Below are 24,613 nucleotides of genomic sequence, written 5' to 3'. Positions count from 1 at the left end.
ACCCCTTTCTATAGATTCGGCAGAGGAACTCACTTGGTTGGATTATAGAACATTCTGGTCTGCCGGAAGAGAAGGAAGGCAGTCCTGATGGAGCAGGTTGGTGCTGGCCCATGCAAGGCCATGGTTGTAAACATCCTCCAGCAATAGAGGATGTTCCCAGTTTTATTTTTAAAATGTGCTGACATGTCAGTCTGCATAATAAAGTGTCTGAAAAGAAAACACAAAATGTTATCTATCCAAGGCAGAATTGCAAATGTCATTTCTTTATGTTTATGCGTCTCTTTGCTAATATTGCCACAATAAACAAAAATAAATGATGGAATAAAAACTAACACAAAATTGTCCCTGGTTACAGCTCCTGAGCACAAATGTTATTAATAATTTGATGCTTAGTAGATGCTCATTGAGAGGGCCTTACCCACATATAGCAGAGAGCATTCACTGTCCTTCCTCTGTGAAGGAAGAGATGGGGCTTTTCCCAGTGAAATCCTGGTGTGGTCTAGCCTTGGACATCCTGTGTTTACACTATCATACTTTTCTTGTCTTCATAACAAATGTCCCCCATGTTGTTCTGAATCTTCCAGTCACAATAATTGTGACATTTAGCAGGAGTACAACAGTCACCAGGCAGAGTTTTCACTTACTTAAACAGCCCATAAATTAGAAATTTTATATTTGAAATCTTAACATTAGAAATGTTGTATTTTACTTCTAACATCAAAATCCAGAGGTCCGGGCAATTTACAAGTTGTGTGATTTTTTTTATGCCATTTGGGTTATTTTTGATTAATAAGCCGTCATTTATTTTGTAACTATCCATAGTATATACATAAGTATGTATTTATGTTACCATGTTGTTCTCTCCTGTTCTTTAAATTACAAATTTTCTTTTGGGGGGCAGCTTTTTTTTAAAACACTAAGTGAAAGCATTTCTTTAAAAGGCACATGTTCCTTAAATAGGTAGGAAAGTTTCCCACCTGTCTCCTCCCTTCCTTGGGGAGCAGTCTGGTACTGGCACCCTAGAATCATTCAGCAAAGCAACCCTTAGCCTCCTCATCCTTTCTCCCACTTTCCGAGCAGCTGGAACGAGGGTGGCACTCTCGACATCTCATCTGATCTTCAGCACTCCCAGCTCTTCACATCCCAGATGCTCACACCACCATCCATGCCTGTAGTGCAGAGCTTCGAGTCTTTGCCCTTGACCCTGTTGAGCCCTGAGATTTGGGGGGCGCTGTTCTTGTGCAGTGAGTCTAGACAGATGCCCGTGGCTGCACCGCCCTCAGAGCTGGCCTTCTTGTGAGGGTTCTGGAAGCTCTCACAGATATCAGGTCACACTGAGAGCTCTGCTTGGGCACATTCAGCTGACCACCAAAGCTCAGCATCCTCACAGCACTGCCATAGATAAACGGCACCGGGAAGCAGCCATGGCCCGCTGGCACTGGACTATTTTCTGTGATGAAGGTAATGGCCAGGAGTGGCAAGGTTTCAGAGGCCAGGGCAGCGACAGCCATCTTCTTGTCAGTGTCTACCAGGCACATGGTGCTGTCGGGGCTGACCCAAGCCACATAGCTCCAGCTTGCCAAGAAGCAGACGCATGCACCCAGCTGTAACTGCTGCTGGACTCGAACACCAGCTCCCACAAGGGCATCTTAAAACCCCCACGGTGCAGGGGCTGGCCACTCCTCCACCTCCTTGATATCAGCAGAGAAGATCCTGTACTTAAAGTCACAGGAGCCTGCAGCCAGGAGGACATTGTTGGGGTGCCAATTGGAGCTGAGGACAGTGGAATGGATGGGTTTCTTGCTTGATGTGCTTACACACCCGCCAATCATTCTCCTGCTCAAAATAACAGATGGAGATGATGTGGTAGCCACCGCCCATGGTAAACTTGTTCTCATTGGGGGCCCAGGGCACACAGCGGGTGCCAAGGTTGATCCACAGGACGGCCGTTGTGGGCTTCCATGTGTGGCCCTTCAGTGTCCACACATGGGCATTGTGGTCTGTGCCGCAGGTCACAACACGTTTACTCTTAGGGGTCCAGGCAATGCCTGTCACCTGCCCATTGTGCTCCTTAAGCTCATGAACATTGTTCCACTAGGCACCACTCTTCTCAAAGATGTACACCTCGTGGTTGTTGGGGCAGATGGCAATCTGTGTATGGTCCTTGCTCCAGGCATGGCAACTGATGGGCTCCACCAGGAAGCTGTGGTAGGCCATAGTCACTTGTCTCCTGGGGTGTCCAGGCTGCAGAGTCTGGACTGTCTCTGAGCCTAAGTTTTCTTTAAATTATGTCTTTTGTGTCCTCAGAACCAATTTGATTTGACCTTAGGAAATGGCAACATTTTTTTTTTCTGCAGAAGTGGGAGAGGTTTTCTGAATGCCTGAAGAGCAAGATTCCCATGATTTTAGTACACTTGTTGTGGGTAAGGGACATGTGTCACTTTCCTGTCCCTGTCACTCCTGGTGATGCTCACAAGAATGGAAATCTGCTGGACTCACAGTTGGACATTTCACCATTGTTTGGACTCAGACCTTCTTTGCCCTAAAGCTGCTTACCTGTGGCCAGGCATTCTTGTTTTTTAATCTGTTCCCAACCTTGTCATTTTGGAAGAGCTTTTGAATACCAGTTGACATTGACACCATCTGCTACCTGCTTTCCATTTCCCTAAAATCCAGTGCTATTTTTAACTTGAGACCGTCTCACCATTGGTCCTTGAGTCCTTCCCACCCCTGACCCATTGGGCATCCCTGCCTTCTGCAAGGAGAAATCGGTGACCATTTGCCACCAATGCCTCACCCCTTGCTTGTGGCCAACATCAGCAAATGATCTCAGCATTCCTTCTGGCAAAAGACCCAGCATCTCTTGGTGCTGGTGCCTAAGACAGAGAGCTGTGTGTTGCTGGTTCAATGGTGCTTCACATCTCTTCTAATTCAGATATTCTGGGCGCCTTTGTCCAAACCGCCCCATTTTCATCTTTTGAATTTAAAATCCAAGTTGTATTCGATTCCAAGCAAAACTGAAGAAGCTTTTGCAATTCCTCAGAGAAAACTCTCAAATTAAGGAAATGAACATCCCTATGATGACCAGAGCAGCTTGCAAGGTGGGATGCAATAACCGGTGTCACACAAGTGATGAAGCCTAAGCAGATGCTGATAAGACGTCTCCATGACCACACAGGCTATGGATTTTCACCAGTCCTTGGTGAGGAGGGATTGGAAATTAATACCAGAATCCTACTGCATAATCGTGGCTCATGATATGTAATTATGTCAGGTTTACAGTAAACTGTGTAAAATTCTCACCCCATAAATTAGGTTCAGTTTTAGACAAGTTTGTTATTGTCTTTAGAAGCCCTGTAGCAAAAGCTTCCCTGGATATCATCATAATTAGAATCTATACTGGAAGTTCCCCTAAATAACTTGGGAAAATAAGATTCCTGCTTCCAAAGTGAAGGGGCAGGTGAAATAAAACCCTTTCCAAAATGAGGCTGCAGTAATCCTTGGACTCGATGAGGGAGGGGCTTTATATACTGTGGCATCATGATGTAGGTGGAAGTTTTCCTGTGTCCCACCCGTCCTGCAGCCGCTCAGACCCAAGTAAACACACAGAGGCTTATATCAATTACGAATTGCATGGCCATGGCTATGGTCAGTTTTCTTGCTAGCTAGCTCTTAAAACTAAACTCAGCCCATTTCTATTTATCTATATGTGGCCACATGTTCCATGGCTTTACCTGTGTGTCATTACATGCTGCTTCCTGAACGGTGGGATGGCGTCTCCTTCGCCTTTGCCTTTCTTCTTCCTGTCTCTCCTCTGGATTTCCCACCTGCCTCTAAGTTGCCTTGCCATGGGCCAAACAGCTTTATTTATCAACCAATCAGAGCAACACATAATCACAGCGTACAGAAAGACATCCCACAGCATCATGGCTCTTGTCCACACAACTGATCATTCTTTGACATGTGGTTACTGAGGGTCTGCAATGCACTGTTCCAGATGCCATGGAATATGGCAGAAAATAAAGTCCACAATCTGAAGACCACTCTTAGACATGAGTGGGCCCAGGACCTCAGGACAAGTGCCTAGAACAGTCACTAAAAGATGTAGATGAGGAATACCATGAGAAGTTAGTAAAAAGAATGATTAAGACCAAGTCTGTATTGCTACAAATCAGTCCCTGGCCTCTGTATTAAATGTGTAAAGAGACAGGAGGCCTGGTCTTCCTGGGTTGCTCTCTTAGGGCATGCATAGTACAATGTGAGATGCAAGAGGACTTGGTGGGTCTGAACATTGCGATGTTAGGGGAAGCACCCTGTAGTGTGTGCAGATGGCTTGGAGTGCAGTGTGTGAGTGAGGACAGGAACTCACTAGCTCTGGAATTAGTGGGGAATAGAGTTATTAGGAAGCGATGACTGAAGTGCTCATCTTGAAGCACAGCTGCAGTGAAGGTCAGCCAGCCAATGAGATGCAGGTGGTAGAGGAGAACGTGGCATGTTACCAGGCTCCACCCTGCATGCTGCCAACCCGCAGGAGGGAAGGCAGGAAGGGAATCTGGAGATGGCCCAGCTCTGCAAGCGTTCAGCCTTTAGAAGTTTAATTGCCAGGAAGGGCTGAACATTTGGAGTCTTAGTAAAGAAGACAGAGCTTAGATGTGACTAGGTAGAAGTTATTAAATTACTGGCTAAACCCATAGCTCTACCCTCAGGGCATTTAGTCTTGGGGTGTGTAAAAGGATGTAGAGGAGCCTCAATTCTTCCTGGGGCTCTAAATGCAGAGCAAATGGAAGGTTCCAATGACCACAACCCCCATGACCTACCCTTAGCCTCTGAAAGCTCCACTTTCGTCACCGAGGTTTGAAGGTGACTGTCCACTTTTCCTACCCAAGAGCCTGGGCTCCCTTGATGACAGTGACATTCACAACAGTGACTCCTATAGAACTCAGTATATGTGCTTGTGACAATTCTCACCTCGTGTAATGAAATAACATCCAGACAGAGGCAGAGTCTCCATTACTACTACCTTCCTGTTACCAGACTCAGGAGTCACAGCCAATGCCCCAACAAGCCAGATCCAGCCACCCATATGCCAATTGGAAAAAGCCAAATTAACAGTGAAAAGCAGAAAATGGAGATTTATTCAGTGGGGCCATAGGCAGAAGGACAAAAGGATCCAGTGATACCCCCAATTTTTGGGATCCTGACATGAGGGCAGGGTTTAAATAGAAAGCAAAAATAATACATAACTAAGCAGTTCGGCAAGGAGTGGTCCTCAGCCCACCATTGTCTCAGCTCCAAGTCTCTCCTACAAGATCATGTGAGAAACTATTTTCTCTAGGTGACAAGTTCCTCCTCTGGATTCCCACAGGACTTCAGCCATTTCCTCTCCCAGCAAGAGCTTCCTGGAGAATTCTAATTTCTTGGAGCCCATTCTTTCAAGAGTCTGACAGAGAAAGAGGGGGACACGTGTAGTTAGAATCCATTTCTTCCTTCCAGGTACATCAGTTACACTTCTACATTTACAGAGCACGAGCTGAGGCCCTGAACGTAGATTGTGGTGATATTTTATTTGTGCACTCCAATAAAGCTTATCTGAGGATCAGAGGAAAAAGCCAGCCACTATATTAAACATAAAAGCCAGGCAGTGGTAGCATACACCTTTAATCCTAGCATTCGGGAGGCAGAGATTCATCCAGATCTCTGTGAGTTCAAGGCCACACTGGGAACAGAGCCAGGAGTGGTAGCACATGCCTTTAATCTCAGCACTAACCATAGAGGTCTGGAGGTCTGTACAGACAGAAAGTGATAGAGCTGGACAGAAAGAGGAAGTGATGTGGCTGTGCAGAGAGAGGAAGTGAGATGGCAGGGCACAGAAAGGCATATAAGGCGTGAGTATACAGGAAGTAGTTCTCTCTTTGACTGAACATTTCCTACTTGTAAGAACGTGGCTGGCTTCTTTCTGCTTCTCTGATCTCTCAGTTTTCTCCCCAATATCTGGCTCTGCGTTTTTTATTAATAAGACAGTTCAGCAATTCGCGTTACAGTAGATGGTGAATATAGCCTGTTATGGGGCCAGATTTCAACTCAATTTGCTTGACTCTGGTGGCCTCTGAGTGATGAGTGACCTTCACAAGATGTATCCATGAGGCAGATTACAGGCTGCCAATGGATCTGCAGACTAACTATGTAAGTTTTGGATGAAGACCAACTTCCAAAAAGAGAGAGCTTCCTCCAGCCTCAGGTTTGGAAAATGTGGGCATCCTGCTCATCCTTCTATGGTGATGGTGATGGTTACAATTCCAATAGCATGAGAAAAACTCAACCTGCTGAGCTCTGCTCCAGCCTGCATGCAGTTTAAAGAGACCAGAAGGCAACAACCTGAAAACGTCCAGTAGAAGAGTCATGTCAGAGCTCAGCTCCCACTCTCCACCGCTTTCAACAGCATTTAAAAAGTTGGAGCTCTCTCTTCCATTGGTGTAGGCTAGTGTTCTTCCCCAACCAGATTGAGGATGGCTATGAGGAGGTGAGAGGACTCGGGGGGCAGGAGGGGTCACCTGGAGTAGCTGTAGGCAGAGTCATTCAAGGGTCATCTGGAGCTGTCGTCAAAGTGAAGTCTCCCCGAACTGGGGCAGGGTATCTGGTATCTGAAGTGACCTAAAGCAACGCTTTCCAAAGCATAGCTATGGTTGAAGAGGAGGCAAAGATCTTTGTGGTTGGTCCCAGGCTCTGCCTGGAGTCACTGGCTAGACTGTGGCCTCCTCTATCAGTCGTGAGATGTTGAAAGCAGGAGGGACTGTTAGGATGACAGCGTGCACTCTCTTTGAAAATGGTGAGGTTGTTTTCCCCTCCCCAGAGGAGAGCCTCAGAAGAGGCAGCGGTAGAGTGCACCAGCCCTCCAGACTTAGGGACTATGCAGACAACACTAGCAGCTCCAATCTGACTTCCATCTTTTCCTGGAGCTCTGTCCCCAGGCAGCTGCCATCATGGACAGTCCTGGGTCTGACAGCTGTCAATCAAGCAGCTAAACTGCTTATGCCCAATAGCTCCAGCCATTTAAAAGGGGGGAAGGGAGTTGCGATAAAGACTTAACATACATTACATTTTTCTCCAGTAAACTCTCATCCAACAATGCTTAACCCCCAGCTTTCTCTTAGGGAGGGTTGGACCTTCCAGATCTGTCACTACTGCCTCATAGTTGAGTGACATTGGACAAGCCACGTAAACTTTCTGAAAATTAAGTCCCCTTACCAAAGAATATGAGTAAGAAATGTTTTCTGATTCGTGTAAGGATTATGTGAAAAATCACACAAAGGCCCTGGTGTGGTACCTGACCGTCCCTGGCCTAATCCTGGTTGTTTTCCCACCCCACACCCAGTTCCCCTTTTCTCCACATAAACTTTCCTCTCCTCATTCGTCTTCTACATCTCCTCCAGTAAGCAAACCTCCTCATCCCTCTTCCACCATGTCCACTCACCACTTAGAACCCTACTCTCCTCTTTACCTTTCTGATCTCCAAGTAACCAGCATGTACGATGTGCAGGGCCGAGGTCCTGACGCAGCAGCGAGTTGACGGTGAGTTACACGCACACAGAGCATTGTTAGTGGTAGTTGACCATCATGGGATGGCAGGTCAGCTAAAAGCACCTTCTGAAACAAATGTGGAAAGAAGTCAAAGTTCCTTGTCGTGTAGAAAGGAGCAGGGTAGAGCGCAGGGTCTAGGGCCCTTTTGGACTCTTGAGGGTTGCCTTGGGTCTTTGTGAGAAAGAGAAGAAAGGTCCAGAAACATTCCCTACAAAGAAGAGTATACACATTGGCACCCTAACTCCAAGTAAGACAACCGTCTCCTTTTATCCGGGGATAAAGAGGGCACAGAGTTCGTGACCAAGCTGAGGGTAGGTTGAGGTGAAGTCGGGAACTCCCACTTCATCAGCCTGCCCCCAAGGCAGCCAGCATGTTTCCGGCAGAACAAGCCTGCCCTGTGCTGTGTCTGACCCTTGTTCCAAGCTGGGTGTGGACACTGGGTTACTGAGCTGTGCACAGGTCACTGTGAATTACCCAGATGAACATATTGGTCCTCAGACCACGAGCAGGCCTCAGGATGCCAACAGGAAGCTAGAAGACCAGAACTTAGCCCTGGCATTCGAAATGTAGACTGTTTGCATTGCTGTGAGCATCGACGACATAACCTGGACTTCCACCCATCTGAGTCCCTTTTGACAGAACTTGAAAACAGCGTTTTTGTTTTTCTGGATGATAATTAGCCTTTGACTTCGTTCCATCCATGCCACTTCCCACAGCCTTGGAGGCAGGAGCCTTTAATGCCAGAATGGGAGAGTTCTGACAGGGGTGGCCTGACCTCGTCCCCTGCTCAGAGCCAGAATTCTCCTCAGATACCTTTTACACCAAGTGATTGTGTTGCCAGGCAGAGACACATGAGCACCACTGTTTGTACCGTACCAAAAAGCTCTTTGAGTTCAATGCGAAAGTTGTGTCTTTCACCAAGCACTTGCAGGAGGGTCAGAAACTACATCTAAATGTGGAAAGTTCTAGTGGCCTGTGAGTGCTCAGGTAACAGAAATTGGCAAGGGAAAAGAAAAAGGATGTGATCTTCAGGCCATTGGGATCACAGGGCATATGGCTTCCCCTCCTCTGTTTCCTCATCCTCAATAGTAAGAAAGAGAGAATCATGAATACACAAGAATATCGTGCCTAGTAATCAAGGTCCCCCTAGAAACTGTGCTTGCTCTCTTAGGCAAGGAGCAGGGGCCACCTGGTCGATCTTTCAGATGAACTCTTGTCTGGTCTCATGGTGAGTTCTCACTGATCAGTCTACATTACTCTCAATGGGTCCAGCTCTGCCCAGCTCCGCAATCTTACAGGTTTGGAATACCTACCTGATAAAACCAGCTGGGCAGGAACTCAGACATCTCTGATTGATGTTACCTCATCTGTAAATGGGGAAGCTGATGTTTCAGACTGTGTATAAAGGCTAAATAAGACTAAAAAGAAAATATCTAGCACTGCTCCTGACGTACAACAGATGTTAACATCAGTCCCTTTCCTGTGCAGACTGATGACAGACTTAGCCAGAGTTCATGTCTTATTTCCATCCAATGGGTGGTGTCCTCCCATGCTCCCATGCTGATTTTGGACTTTTGGTGTGGTTTTTTTTCTTTAGTACCAAATGGGAAAATTTGGAATACTTAGAGATAAAGAATCAGGTAAACCATAGCAAGTGGTCTTAGAATAAGAATTATGAGCCAGAACGGAGGCTGAGGCAGGAGGATTGCCATGAGTTTGAGGCCAAGTTGGGCTACACAGTAAGTTCAGGACATTCTGTGCTATAGAACGAGACCCTCTCTTGAACAAAAGAAAACAAAAGCCAACCATGAGTACCATTAGCACACTAGAGGCATCTCTTTATTTGGCCCCATTGCCTCTTGCTAGAGCGGTTGATCACTGACTTCCAAGTCACCAGTGACACCCAGTTAAGCTTGGCTTTGAATATGACCTTAACAAACCTGTCAACCATTGGTTTTGATGAAGTACTAACTACTATATGCTCAAGGTTGAGGTAGGCCCTGTGAGGACTATAGATACAGGCTAAGACCCCTATCCTCAAGTAGCTCACAAACTACCTCCTGAGAGTCATGCCAACTAGAACCAAAGAAATATGCTCAGAGCAATAACAATAACAAGATGAAAAAATAAATAAAAGTTGAACAATGCTGTATGATCTTCCAGAGGAGTAATGAGTTAGTCCAAGAGGAGCAGCTAGAATTTCAACAACAAAACCTGTTGGCTAGAATCAGCAAGACAGGTCAGCGTGAGAGAGTGCCCTGATTGATTAATGATGCCATGATTGATTAGTGATGTTTGCCTGAGCACAGGAACGGCTCATCTACTCACTGTCTCTAGCCTAATGATATCTAAAGTTCTTTTAACCTTTACAGGTCCATGACGAACACCTTGAGTCTTGTCACCTGTATTGCTCAGGAGAAGGAAAAGCCAGGATTTTTCTCCCAACTCCCAAATCATGGCACAGATACTTATTCTTAGTTTTGAGTGCTCGGCCTTAGCTTACCTCTTTTCTGGCTTGCTCTTTTAGCTCAAATGAACCTGTGTCTCTTTATTTATCCCTTGCCTTGGGACTTGCTACCTTTCTTACTTCTGGGTATCTTACTTTCACTGTCTCTCATGCCTGGCTGGCTGGGCACCTGGCTTCTGGCCCCAGGCATGCCCCTCCTCGCCTCCTTCTGGTTCTTCTTGTTCTTCCTCTCGAGCCTAGATTTCTCCTATTTATTTCCTCTGCCTGCCAGGCCTGCCTATCCTTTCTCTGCCTAGCTATTGGCAGTTCAGCTCTTTATTAGGCCAATCGGGTGCCTTAGGCAGGCAAGGTAAAACAGCTTTTCTTATAATTAAACATATGGAACATCAACAAAAGTAACACACTTTTACACAGTTAAAGTAATATTCTGTAGCATAGACAAATGTAACACATCTTTGCCTAATATTTGTAAAATAATATTTTACAACAAAGTACTCCTTTTTTTGTATAGATTTCTCATCCAGAAAACTGGAAAGCTTTGTCAGTCTTGTCTAGAGGCCTCTCCATGACAAGAATGCTAATCACTAGGAGCAGAACAGAAAATTTCTCAAACAGTGGATAGAAAAAAGATGAGGGAATGATTAACAGAAAACTTGGTACTACTTTTGAGCAGAGAGATAGAAAATCCACCAGAAGAACTTTATAAGAGAAGCTAAGTTCCTGGCAACACTCTGTTTTGAAAACTGGCTAAGTACTTGGGTGATCATTTTATTACATTGTTTTAGATTTCATAGACACTTTTTAATAATGTGATATATATTGCATAGACATAAGCATACATACTCACAAACTATTAGGTCAAAAAGAGATAACAGACTGGGCACAGTATCTTACAGCTGTATCTAGATTGAACCTTTGTCTTCCTAGCCTGTCCACATCTAGTCACAAGCTGAAGGACTGTTCACCACATAAGTCTAGCAAGTCCAGCCTTGTGTGGTCAGTCTGGTCTGTCACTCATCAGCTACATCACATCTTATGTATGTTACTGTTATTACAGTCTCATCTGTAAAATGGGAATGACAGTTGCCAACTTAAAGGTTTGGTAAAGACAAACACAGTAACAAACACTTGTAATTCTGCATTTAAGAAGCTGAGGCAGGGGGACCAGGAGTTTAAGGTGAACGTAGTTGGGTTGAAATAGTGAGATCATGTCTCTAAAAAAAGTGTTTTTGCATAAAGATAGAATGTAATGATGATGCCCAATCTTCTAGGAAGTTCCGTATTTTGTCAATAGCTTCCCATGTGGACATGAACACCATCTCCAAGGCTCCACTAATATATTTTGCAACTCCTATGAATTCTTCGAGCCCCTTGACATCTTACCTCAGAGTTTTGGGCAAAGTTCAGATGAAGCCTGTCTTCTCCCAATCAAGCCAGATTGTCAAAAAAAGAGACACATTTCTGTGGACATTATCTCCAGATCATTTTTCCCTTATATGAAGAACCAATTCTAAGCCCCCAGATATTGGCATCTGTGACTTTTCTAAATGATAAGTTTCTCAGAAAAACAAAACAGAGGACAGCAGAGTGCTGGTACCTTAGAAAGCCCTTCCCAGACATCCAGGAGATGTCCAGCATCCCAATCTCACTGACTCCTGGAAAGCACTGGGGTCTATCAAAAGTCCTTACACAGCCTACCCAAAGTCATCAGGCAGGAGGTTGTAGTCGAACTAAATAAAGCCTTTTATAAGCCTCAAATCAAAGTCTCCCTTTCCTGTCCACAGTCCTATAGTCTCTGGTCTCCACACAGGGCTGGCCAGACCCTGCTCTCTGCTCAACATGCCACATCAGCCTGGCTGTTCATAAACTACCTTCCCCCAAGCATTCAGAGAGTCATCAGTATCAGTTTGCACAGATAGAGCTGCAGGGTACAGAGAGCGGATAGTGACAAGCCCAATGAGGTCTACGCAGATGAGTTAACCTTGTTGCTATAGCACATCTCTAAGGTATTGTACCAAATTTCGAAATATGCTTCTATTTGCCTTTTATAGTTTATTCTCAATAGCTAAGCTCCTTAATAGTTATCCAAAATGCATTACTTCCTTTAAAAACATACTTTAGGATATTTCACAGCATCAAATACAATTTTATTATACCCTAAAATCAAAATGTTGTCTAAAATTAATGTCAGTTTTATGACTCAGTGCTATAAGAAAATAAGCCTACTCAAACATTCAAAAATTGCATTACCGGATACTTTTATGTGTGCTCATTCTGAAAAGAATTGTAATATACCTCTCTGTCCCTTTCCTCCCTCCCTCCCTCTTATGAAATTTCAAGAAATATCAGAGACTGGCTGATGGGCAAAGAGACAGTCTTTAGTCCTCAAAGACGTTTTAAACCCTTTCAAACATTAAATTCATTTCCTTCAGAGAGGATGTTTGCGATCTGGAGCTTTTTCACTGTTTGGACATTTACCGTTACTAAAAGCTGCTGTGTTTTTCACCTTTAGCACGTAAATACGAAGCCACACAGGGCAGAGGAGCTCTCTTTGTTGGTAGATTTTTCCATGGCAACAAGTCCTGGAGATGTTATGTTTCTAAGAAGGGACAGCTACTCAAACTCAGTGCTCCCGGGACTTTGGGTAGATGCAGAAAAGGCAAATAGGTTTAGGAAAGTGCCTGTTTGTCTTGCTGTATTTAGCTACATCAAGTCAAGTTCTTCCAGGTCACAAAAACAAGCTGTAGAAAGCCAAAGGAATGCCTGTATCTCCAGGGTGGGGGGGGGGGCTTTACAAATGCCAGTGACTGCTACCCCCTGGTTCACACAGGCTGGTCCTCAGGGCTGACTAGACAGCAGGAGCCTCCTCGCTGGCCTCCCTGCCTCTATAAGGTGCCACACTGCACAGACCCTTCTCAAGTGCTCATATCCCTTCCAAGCTTAAAATCATTAGCCGGCAACAAAGAAAGACAAAAAGCATTGTGAATGTCATGAAGGAGTTAAACAAACAAACAAATCAACTCCAAATCTGATGACATGGGTAGGCCAAACTCCCCAAAATTCACAGGAAATACAGAGCTACAGTCATATGTTAAATGACTTCATGGATGCTCACCTCATAAAACCCAGACTGTGGGAAACTCTGCTGGGCATATGGCCAGGTTTTTCACACACACACACACACACACACACACACACACACACACACACACACACACGAGGAAAGGAAGAATTAGGAGGAACAGAGACAGGCAGAGGGACATGTGTAGAGAGGGAAGGAAAGTGGGAGGGTTAGAGAGGAAGAGAAAGGGAGAGAGATGAGAGAGGAAAAGGAGGATAGAGAGGGAGAGGAGAAGCAGAGGAGGAGAAGGAAAGAGAGGGAGGAGAAAGGGAAAGGGAAGGGGAGAATGGTTTAAAGGGCTTTCAGTGTTTAAAGGTTGTTTTTTAAAAGCAGCGCTTGAGTTTTACAGGAACCTGAAACAGAACTGTTTTCAGAAAGTGCAGAGGCACTTAGGGAAATGGAACTCTAACTGGACAGATACTGTTGGAACCAAGACAGTTTTATTAAAAAGACTGTAGACGACTGCTCTGGTTGTGATTTTTAGGACATTATCATATTTTTAAAATTCATAAATATAGAGAGTTTTTGCAGTTGAAACTATGATATCTGAGATCAACATGTTGATCCAGGGGTGGTGAGCAGACTGGCCACCGTCGGCCATTGTTAAGGTGGGTGCTGAGCCATCGTACTAGTTTCTTATTTTGCTCTTCATGTGCTTGAAAATTCTCCAAAGTAGAAAATTTGATACTGTAAAGGAATGTCCTTTTGAGTTTCCCACAGTCCATATCATTAGTGATGGTTCTGGCTCTCATTGAGGACCCAGTGAAATACACAGACTCTCTCCTTTAAATATTCACATCTCTTAGATATTTGCACAGAATCCAAGTGATCGAATGCCCTCTAGACTCTTAGCCTTTAGGTTCAGACCATGCCCTTTGTAGTCTGGGCCAACTGCTTTTGCTCACTGTCTGCCACACCTCCCTCTGCCTCTCACTCACGGGGCTGCCTCTGCCTGAAGACCTTTCTCAGGCAAACATCAACCTCACCTCCTTCCTGTGGATCTCCTCAGCCAGCAGTACACCCACATCCAGGACCTCTGCCCCGGGAATACGGCCTCTTCCCTCACTCAGCAGCCCAGATAGTCCCACAGCCTGGCAGACTTGTGCCTAGCCGGCCCAAGCCTTCATGAGGCCAAGTCACTATTTTCTATGCTGAGCTCAGAACCTCAGCCATGGCCAGTAAATGTTGGATAAAATAAATTCAATGGAAAATTTAAAGCCCCAGGGTCAGGGGAGAGTTAATGGAACCTCAAAGCTCAAAAACCCATATTTGTAATATGCCGGAGCAGAGGGACAAAATGCTGAACCTGCTGTCTGTCTTTGGTTATATTTGTTAGATGGAGTCCATGCCTTGGAGGGGCAGGTTGGAGGGGAAATCTCTGCCAGGTCAATGGATCACATAGCCTCAGCCACAGGGACTCTGCCCTTAACTTCAGCTAAAAAACGGAGGTTTCCAGAAGGGAGGCCCTTTGACTCCACATCAGGTATTTCATTTTCTCCCCGACAGCCCTGAGAAAGTGTCTATGGGGAGGAGTCGGGCATTTTCTTGGGTGAGTGGCATTCCCTGCCCCTGAAGATGTGAGTGGTCCCACATGCCCTACCACAACCCCTCTGCCCCTCACCTTTTGTGTCCCAGGGCCTCAAACATACTCCTCCGGGAAGCATCATTCACCCAGTGTGAACTGGTACAATCCAGTAGGTGGCATGGGGCAGGAGATTCCAACGTCCAGGAAACAACAGAGACCCACGGCTTCTGGGACAGCAAAACAGGACACAGAAGAGCCCAGAAAGAGAAGATCCGGGAATGGGGAACAAATCATGTGTCAGGTGGGAATGAAGGAAGAAGCTTCCAGGCCCCAGGAAAGACAAAGTAGCATAGGCCAGGAACCACAGAGCCAAACACAGGGCCACTGTCAGGCACAAAGGTCTGCTAGGTCCCCACACACCTACTCACTGTTCTCCAAGGTGTCTGATATTCCTTCGGTAGCTCCCCCAAAGGGATTTTTATCGAGTAGTGGTCTTTGTGTCTCACGTGAGTTCATCATTTGGAGCCCCAATTTTTTTAAGAGGCACCTTGTGCTCACAATATGAGAGACGAATAAAAAAGGACCAGTGGCAATGTTGGCAGCAGTCAGGGCAGCTGCAAACAGCAGTTCTGTTATCTATCCAGGCACCTCAGTCGCCCTTCACGGGCTGAAAGGAAAATCCCTCGAGGACTGTCCTGGGTCTACTGCTGAACGCCTCACCTACTGCCTCAGTGACTTCCTTGTCGAGTCAGAGAGGGCTTATGTCATTCCCACCTACAGCCTGGAGTGCTGAGCCTCAGGGAGCACACTGAGCCTCAGGGAGCACACTGAGTCTCAGGGAGCACACTGAGTGAGTCTCAGAGAGCACACTGAGCCTCAGGGAGCACACTGAGCCTCAGGGAGCACACTGAGTCTCAGGGAGCACACTGAGTCTCAGGGAGCACACTGAGTCTCAGGGAGCACACTGAGTCTCAGGGAGCACACTGAGTCTCAGGGAGCACACTGAGCCTCAGGGAGCACACTGAGCCTCAGGGAGCACACTGAGTCTCAGAGAGCACTCAGGCAGCCTGCCCGCGGGGATGTGATTGGCGGGTGGTGACCCTGGAGTCAGAGGCCAGGTCTGACTGAGTAAGACGCCCAGGGCTGGAGACAGTTGCCGTGTCTCACTGGTCATGGCTGCCTCAAGCCAGTTAGGGTTATCCTCAGCTAGCAGCCTTATCATTCCATCAGCTCTCATCAGGACCATTGATGCAACTTAGGCTTCTTCTCTGGGGTCAATAATGATGCAAATGTAATCGGGGCTGGTCAGAGAGCTGGACTTGGCAGGTAGGGAACATGCCCTGCTCTAATCCTCTCTGGTCAATGAGGCCATCACCCGCAGAAGGTTCTTTAAAAAAAAAAAAAAAAAAAAACCCTCCTCAAAGTGCTGCTTCCTCTCCTGGGCTCCTGGATCCCTGGATAATGTTTCCTAAATCTCCCATTTCCCCTCCTCATTAGTATTGTAGAAGAGGCCCCACATGACCATGCAGTCTGAGCCATGCCCATGTTCACTAGCACATCTGGAAACTCCTCTTATAAAGGTCCCATTTTCTCCTTGGTCACTTGGTTTGGACCTCTGTTATCTTGTTCCTTGTAGCTCTGAGCACCATCAGGCCGTTGCTGGTGACAGGTGGACTTGCTAGCAGACATGGACTGGCGTGCCCTCCCTTCTTTCTCACTTGTAGACTTTGCTTCTCCAGGTCCAGCCTGTCTTCCATTCCAAGGCCTCACAGCCCCACGTGCACTTCCCAGGTCTCCCCCTTGCTCTTTGCAGACTTCCATCACTGCTTCCGGGGTCTGTTCCGTCCAGAGCATTCCTGCGTGGATTACGATCATGTCCTTTGCTCCTTGGACTCTAACTCCTACACACCAGTTCCAGGCACTTGGCTCCAAGTTCCAGTTCCAAGCGAAGCTACTGCACCGCTTTACCTGCCTATCTCTAAGAAAACACCCCAGACTACAAGTCCCCTGTCTCTTCTGCTGCCACAGTTACAGGACTAGATCTGAGAGGAAGCCACCGCCATCAAAGTCTGCTCACCTTCCCAGTCACCTTCCCAGCTATCTTAGGGAAGAAACTTCATTTCTACCCAGCAAAGAACACTGTAATTCAGAGACAACCCCAGGTTTCCTGCTGGTGAGAGGCATTGTGGGTGGGAAGCCCAGAGCAGTGAAGAAGTATCACACCTTTCGTTCTGTTAGCAAAATCCCAGAGATGTGGTCCTCCTCCCCAGGAAAGCCATCATAGACACGTCTGGAATTATGAAACTGAGTCCCCCCAAATCATTCCATGTACACCCGCGCCCAGGAATGGGAGTGGAGACTCCTCCCTAAGCTCAGCAACGTGGGAACAGAATTTTGACTTCCTGTTTGTCACTCCTAAGAAGGCGCCCAAAGGTTCGCCTCTCTGGCTGGGGTTCGCCTCTCTGGCTGGGGTTCGCCTCTCTGGCTGGGGTTCGCCTCTCTGGCTGGGGTTCGCCTCTCTGGCTGGGGTTCGCCTCTCTGGCTGGGGTTCACCTCTGGCAGCTGGTCTCATCACTGCTTTCACACCTTTGCAGCCTCAGCAGAAGCTGAAGGCATCTTAGAGACACCCACACCCCAGACAGTCTCCCTGTCCTGTGTGGATGGTTTTAACACTTTCCCTCAGACTCCTGTGGAAGTTTCTTACCTGCCTTATCCGACTGCCAAAGGCATGGAGGCTTTGACAAGCTCGCCCTGCCTGCCGCTGTCCCGCTCCTTCCCAAGTCCACTCGATCCTCCTACTTTCCTACACTCCCTACGGTTTCACCCTGGCTCTCAGCGATGACTTTAGAATTTGTCAAAAGGTTGTATTCTCTGTATCAGTTACTTTTATGTCACTGTGACCAGAACACCAGACAGGAAAATGGTTTCTAAGAGATTCCAGTCCATCATGGTAGGGAAGGCGTGGAGGTTGGAGCGGCTCTGTGTATGGCTGTGGGAGCATGAGACATATCTGTTCACATATTTGTGTACGAGAAAGCAGAGGCAACAACCCAAACCAGATGTGGGTAAAACCTTTAGAAGCTCACCCCTGCTGACCTACTTCAACCAGCTAGGTCCCACTCCTAAAGGCTCCACAGCTTTCAAAAATAATGCCATAAGCTAGGGGGTGGAGTCCTGAGGATATGGGACTGTGGAGGATAATTCTGTCATTGACGTGTTCTGCATTTTCTCATTCTCACTGGGAGAGAATCTTAAGGCTGAAACTATTGTATGTTTCAGGGTAGAACTTCCATGGAGACTTGAACTCACAAACTGAACCCATTCCCCGAAATCCTAGGACTGCAGCAATACTTCAGCTCCTCAGCTTCCCTCCAGGACCAGGCCTACAGACCCATAAGAGTCATGCTCACACAGTGAATAAGCCCGGTTTGGGGCTGTCTCTGGACAGCCTTTCCTGTTGGCTGGGCTTTACCAAGAAGTCACGTATGGCAGTTGCCACAGAGCGCTGCTTGAAGGTGATCTCGGGCCCAGCTGGGATGGGCACTGAGGCTGTGAGGCTGGAGCTGGAATTGATCAGAAGACGAAGGCACAGCGATCCAGCAGCAGGTCTGCACCAGGGCTCTGGAGTCACACAGCAGATGGGAATCGGAAATTAAATCTATAAACACTAGTGACCTGTGCTTAGCATCTCTCTCTCTCCCTCTCTGTCTCTCTGTCTCTCTCTCCCTCCCTCCCTATCTCTGTCTGTCTGTCTCTCTCCTTTTCCTTACTCTCTCACAGGAAGTTGGAAAGGTAAGACAGAAGTGCCCCCCTTGAATCCTGCTCCAGAGTGCAACTGTAGCACAAGCCGGAGCCAGGAAACGGACACTGGGTGTACCACTTCCTCACGTGGGTAAACCTGTGCTGCTCCCACTGCAGTCAAGATACAGAACTCTTCCCTTACTACAAAGAACGCAGACGCTCTTCCTCACTGGTCCCTGGGAGTGTTGCTGGTACGGTGCCGAGTGTCAGCTTGCTTATTTTCTCTGACACAGACTAAGCAGGGTCTACACCTGTCTGTCTGTGTCACACACTAAAAGATGGAGGCTTGAGATGGGCATGTTCTTGGCTTTGTCGTAAGAGTCAGAGGACTCAGGCCCAGGTCACATTGATAGCTGTATCAAGCAGTCAAGCAGCCAAGCGCACTGTGCTGCCCCATGGAGTGGGCCAGGAGGCCCTTCAGTCTAGGTCGGTCAGTGTCCGATAGACAGAACATTCTCCTGTCTGTGTGGTTCCACCAATGAACCTGGGGGCCTGATTCTCGTTACTGAGCCTTTAGTCAAGAAAGTGGGTTGTGGATGATAATAGAACAAAATGAATCAAGAGGATTCAAGCAGTGACACTGAACAAGAGAATGCATTTGTAAGTACAAGATAAAGCAAGAATGTTATCTCTGAAATAGCAAAACAGGGCCACCTAAGAACAGTGAGCCAGAAACCCTCACAGAAGAATGGGCGCAGGGGCTCAGCAGCACCGGGGTGGGGAGGCTACTGCTAACAAGACAATGAGAGAGAACCTCCGAGGATGTGTGCAGAAGGCAAAGCCCCGGGAAGCTGGAACCTTCTGCAGGAAAGGACGGTTGGCTCACGTGGATGATGCAAGTCTCATCTCCTCCCAACATGGCATGATGCTGATGATGCACCTGTAATGGTCCTTGCCTCAACGACTCCCTGCTGAACAGCTTTCCACTTGCCGAGAAATTTGACTCGGAGATATCAAAGTGGATGCTGTGGTTCACACCTGCTAATTCTAAGCAGCCCAAGCTCAGAAAGGACCATGAGCTGAGCACACCCCACTCCAACCCCCACCGTCCACCCCACCCCATGCACTGACCTCAGGAGATTCTTCGGAACAGTGGAAACTGAGATTTGTTTTAACTTGCCACGGAGAGATGTGTGGATTTGTAGTGTGAGTTTTTGGACACATTCTACGCTATCCAGGCTGCTGTAACCATTGGTCCTTGGCTCACATAGCCACAATGAAACTCTGTTTTCTGAATCGTCAACTCCCCAGGCTCATTGCCACCCAGGGCTGCTGTCTGTTCCCTGTTGAGGGTGTTCCCTGGTGAGGTGAGGCCGGCAAGAGGTCAACTTTTCTTTTCTTATAAATTTATTTATTTGTTTATTTGTTTGTTTGTTTGTTTGTTTTACAGCCTGGTCACGGGTTTCCCCTCCCTCCTCTCCTCCCAGTCCCTCCCCCAACCCCACTCTGTTCCCACTCCCCAATCCACTCCTCCTCTGTTTTTGTTCAGGAAGGGCAGGTCTCCCATGAGTATCCACAAAACATGGCATATCAAGTTGCAGAAAGACTAAGCACCTCCCCATGTATTAAGGCTGGGCAAGGGGACCCAGTATGAGAAATAAATAGGGTCCCAAAAGCCACTAAAGGAGTTAAAGACAGCCCCTGTTCCCACTGTTCAGAGTCCCACAGAGGATCAAGCTATATCACCATGACATACATGCAGAGTGCCTAGGTCAGACCCATGAGAGCTCCCTGGATTGGGTTCACTCTCTGTGAACTCCTATGAGCCCAGGTTAGTTGATTGTATGAGCCTTCCTGTGGTGTCTTTGACCCCTCTGGCTCCTACTCTCCTTTCTAATCCTAATGTTTGACTGTGGGTCTGCATCAAACCATAAATCCACACACCTGTGGACACCTGATTTTTGATAAAGAAGTCAAAATTATACAGTGGAAAAAAGAAAGCATCTTCAACAAATGATGCTAGTTTCACTGGATGTCAGCCTGTAGAAGAATGCAAATAGATTTATACTTAACACCCTGCACAAAACTCAAGTCCAAATGATCAAAGACCTCAACGTAAATCCAGATACACTGAACCTGATAGAAGAGAAAGCAAGAAATAATCTCAAACATATTAGCACAGGAGATAACTTCCTGACCTCAGCTTTCTAGTTGTGTGGCTCTTTGTCTTGTCTTAACAATTTCCTTGTCTCCTGGTTAGAAAATCACTTCAGAACACAAGTTGCATGGATACACTCCTGTACATTTTCCCTCCCTGCCCACCCCTCCATTTTCCTCACAGTGTGATTCCTTTATCTTAGAAACCAACCGGGCTGGAGAGAGGCGGCTCAGCGACTAGGCGACTAGGCGTGTACAGGGCATTTGCAGGGGACCTGGGCTCCCAGCACCCACATCCACTCATCTCCAGTCCCAAGAGTTCCAGCACCTTTGGCATCCTCTGTGGGCACTTGTGCTCACTAGTACATATCCACACACAGGCACACACACACACACACACACACACACACACACACACACACACACACACAATTCAAAACAAAAAAGTAAATCTAAAAGAAAAGAAATCAATTCTAGCACATCAAACTCGACTACACTCTGCCCTTGAGAATAAGCCCCGGCCTTTGAGATGTATCCCCCTGCAGGATACATCTTTGGGTTGTTTTTGTCTTGGGGGGGTTGTTTTGTTTTGTTTTTGAAAGTCAAATGCAAGGGTGTTGGAGACCCTGGTGAGCTATTGCAGCCAGGATCTCTTCTGCCATTAGTCAGTGACTGGCTCCTGGCAAATGCAGAGGTGGTGGAACAATATGGCTGCGCTTAACAGGCTGGGGCTTTGCGGCTTGGCGTGGCCATGAGTGCAGCTATTACTTACGTGAACATTTCTCACTTCTTTTTTTGATGGCAGCGGCGTTTTATAGTTACATGTTAATCACATTTTCTACCTCCCCTCCACGGCTGCAGCAGGGCAGCGAGGAGCTGAAGAGTCCCCTCTCAGCATGCCTGGATTCTTAGCTGACAGCAGTTCACAGACGTGGAAACTTTCCCTCTGTCATTCCAGAGAATGCGGGATCTTTGAGGTCAGGATGCTGGAAGTGTCTGTGCTGGCCCAACCTGCTGGGCCCCGGGAGAGCCATATGTCAACAACAAGAAAAATGTATAGTGCTCGCTCTTAGTTGTGAGTCCAGATGTGCACTCACGAGGAGGCAGCACACGGCGAAATGCTGAGGTCAACGGCCAGGCAGCTGATCGTTAGAAGCGAGGCCTGATATTTGGCACGGAGGACCTTCTCCCGGTGCTTGTCTGGAATTGACATCGCTGCTCGGGATGTTTTGAGATAAGCTGTAAATCTCTCCTGTCTCTGATGTGATCTGGGAAACTGACCACACGGACTCCTCTATGGGGTTCTCAAGGCTGCCCCTCAAGCAGTGGCTCCGGATGTGAGTTATAGCCTTGGGGGACCCATCTGTCCTTGGAATGTGCACATGGAACTATTACCTATGTCTGCCCATCCCGGGAGGGTGGGTGCTTTTTTTAATGTTTAACAGATTGGTGATTCTCTCCAAAGAGCAGGTGGTAGGAGATGACCAATCTGCTATCAGCTCCCAAAGTAATTCAAATTGTACCTCCAGAGGAGGTGGTCTTGATGGGGGAGGGGTTTATTTTTCAAATGATGACACCAAGATGTTGACTGGAGGTGAGTGTCTTTACATCTAACGTTTTCTAAACTTCTCTCTTGATCCCCAACTCTGTGATGGGTCCTGGGATCCACATTTTACCAATGGCACTCATGTTCACAAGCAAAAATCTGTACAAGAACCCTGAGCCAGTAAGTAGCAGAATGGCATCTGGAAGAAATCCTTCCTTTTGTAATATTTTTTTCTCGAGAGTGTGGCTTAGTCTGTTGGGGATACATAACAAAGTACCATAGATTGGGGGCTGTATGAGCAGACATTTACTTTCTCAGAGTTCTGGGAACCTTCTGGAAGTCGAAGAGTCACAAGCAAATAGGTTCCAGTTCCTACTCAGGTGTGTGTTGAGATCTGTGATAGTTTGAAGGAAAACAGTCTCATAGGGACTGGCACTATGGGGAAGTGTGCCTTTGCTGGAGGAGGTGTGGCATTGTTGGAGGAGGTGTGCCACTGGGGGCAAACTTTGAGGTCTTAGAAGCTCAAGTCAGGCTAGTGTGTCTCAGTCTCTTCCTGCTGCCTGTGGATCCAGACATAGAACTCTCAGCTCTCTTCCATGCTTCCCGCCATGACAATGATGAACTAATCCTCTGAACTGTAAGCCAGCCCCAGTTAAGTGTTTTCCTTTATAAGAGTTGCTGTGGTCATGGTGTCTCTTCACAGCAATGAAAATCCTAACTAAGTCAAGGCCATACACAAAGAATCCATGATAACCAGCTCAGCATGAAGCAAGCCATTGCCTTCCTTGCGTTAAAGAGAATCCCGCCTGGAGGCTGGATTGCAGAGCTAGGGACTTGACCAGGGTCCAGTGAGGACATATGTGTGGCCTGAGGAGATGAGGATCACAGGCCACTCTGGGATGGGAGTGGTTTGTGTCGTGTTCGCAGGAAGCCTTGGTCTGACAATGGGAGGAATCCTCAGAGAAGAATAATGGCAGAGGTCCCAAGTCTTCCCTGCCCTTTCTCTAGTCCTCCTCTATCTCTCCCGTTCCCTCTCTTGCCTTTCTTCCTCTCTTTCTTTATTTTGAACTTGGCCTATAGAGCCCCACAGGCTAAGATGAGATGTGACCACAGAGAACAGCCGGCAGCTCATCTGCCATCCTAGTTCCTCAGCTCTCACAAACCTGTCCCACCTCTTCTACGTGGGGGTGGTGGGAGAGTGAGTGTAGAGTGCATTGTGTTGTATGCACATGTTGTATGTGCACATGTCTGTGCAGATTCGCAGAAGCCAACAGAAGACATCGATATTCTGCTCTCCCACTCCCTGTCTTATTCCCTGGAGGAGGGGTTTCTGACAGAACCTGGCGGCAGGCTGGAACCCAGCAAATCTCAGTAGTCCTCTTGTCCCACCCCCAAGAGGTCTGGGGTTACAGACTCACATGCAACCACACCCAGCTTCTTACAAGGGTGCCAGAGATTTTAACTCAGGCCTTCTATGTAAGTACTCTTACCCTTTGAGCCATCTCCCAGGCCCTGGCCTACCCACCTCCTCTCATTGACACATCTCTGTGGACCCTGTTTCTACATTCTGGAGTAACATGAATGAAGCTGACCCCTTAGAAAACCTAAAGAACTGATCTTGCAGCCGGGCGGTGGTGGCGCACGCCTTTAATCCCAGCACTCGGGAGGCAGAGCAAGGCGGATCTTTGTGAGTTCGAGGCCAGCCTGGGCTACCAAGTGAGCTCCAGGAAAGGCGCAAAGCTACACAGAGAAACTCTGTCTCGAAAAACCAAAAAAAAAAAAAAAAAAAAAAAAAAAAAAAATGATCTTGCCCTACTCAGGATCTGAGATCTCTTACCTAGTGTCGTTGCATGTTTCCATCTCCCAGGCAAACTGGTCACTTCCTACAGTACATTTTTTTTCCACACCAATAGAAAAGTCTTAATTAAATATGCTTGACAGAATGAAGCCCACATTAATTATCCCAATATTGCCTCCTTCCAAGCGATGAGACTGTCAATCACACCCTCATAAATTACTTAATGAGCATAATGCTGGTGCCAGGTCGCCTCCTGGCACAAAAACCACAGCTCCGAGTTACAGAGAGAGTTCCTGTGTGCATAGATGGGGTTATTGTTCAAGAGCACTTATACCAAGTGAGACAATTGCTAATTGTGGAACTAACAGTCTGGTATATGTATAGAGTTTTAAGAACAGGTTTCACGGGGCTTTGTGTGCTCTGATCATACGACAACCTTGTTAGGTAAATAGGATGGGAAATATTTAGATAATTAAGCCCATTTTGCAAATGAGGAAACTGAGACTTATTTTAATGGTAATGCAGCCAGGGAGCTTATGGGATTCGCAACCCTCTAACACCGGCATTCTGTGCCTGGCTGCACAAATTAACATTAACGAGATTGCTGGTAGCTTCTGCCTGTTCCCAAGCCAGCTCTAGCTCGCTCGATCGGTCGTTAGCAGTATTATCTGCAGTTTTTA

General features: G+C 47.0%; 1 pseudogene; it reads right to left on the bottom strand.

The window, feature by feature from the left end:
• Positions 1–947: 947 nt before the first annotated feature.
• LOC114706424 lies at positions 948–2,217 on the bottom strand (annotated as a pseudogene).
• Between the last annotated feature and the right edge of the window lie 22,396 nt (positions 2,218–24,613).

Source organism: Peromyscus leucopus, chromosome 1 (genome assembly GCF_004664715.2).
Source record: "Peromyscus leucopus breed LL Stock chromosome 1, UCI_PerLeu_2.1, whole genome shotgun sequence".
NCBI classification, from domain to species: Eukaryota; Metazoa; Chordata; class Mammalia; order Rodentia; family Cricetidae; genus Peromyscus; species Peromyscus leucopus.
This window is presented reverse-complemented; position numbering and strand designations above follow the sequence as displayed.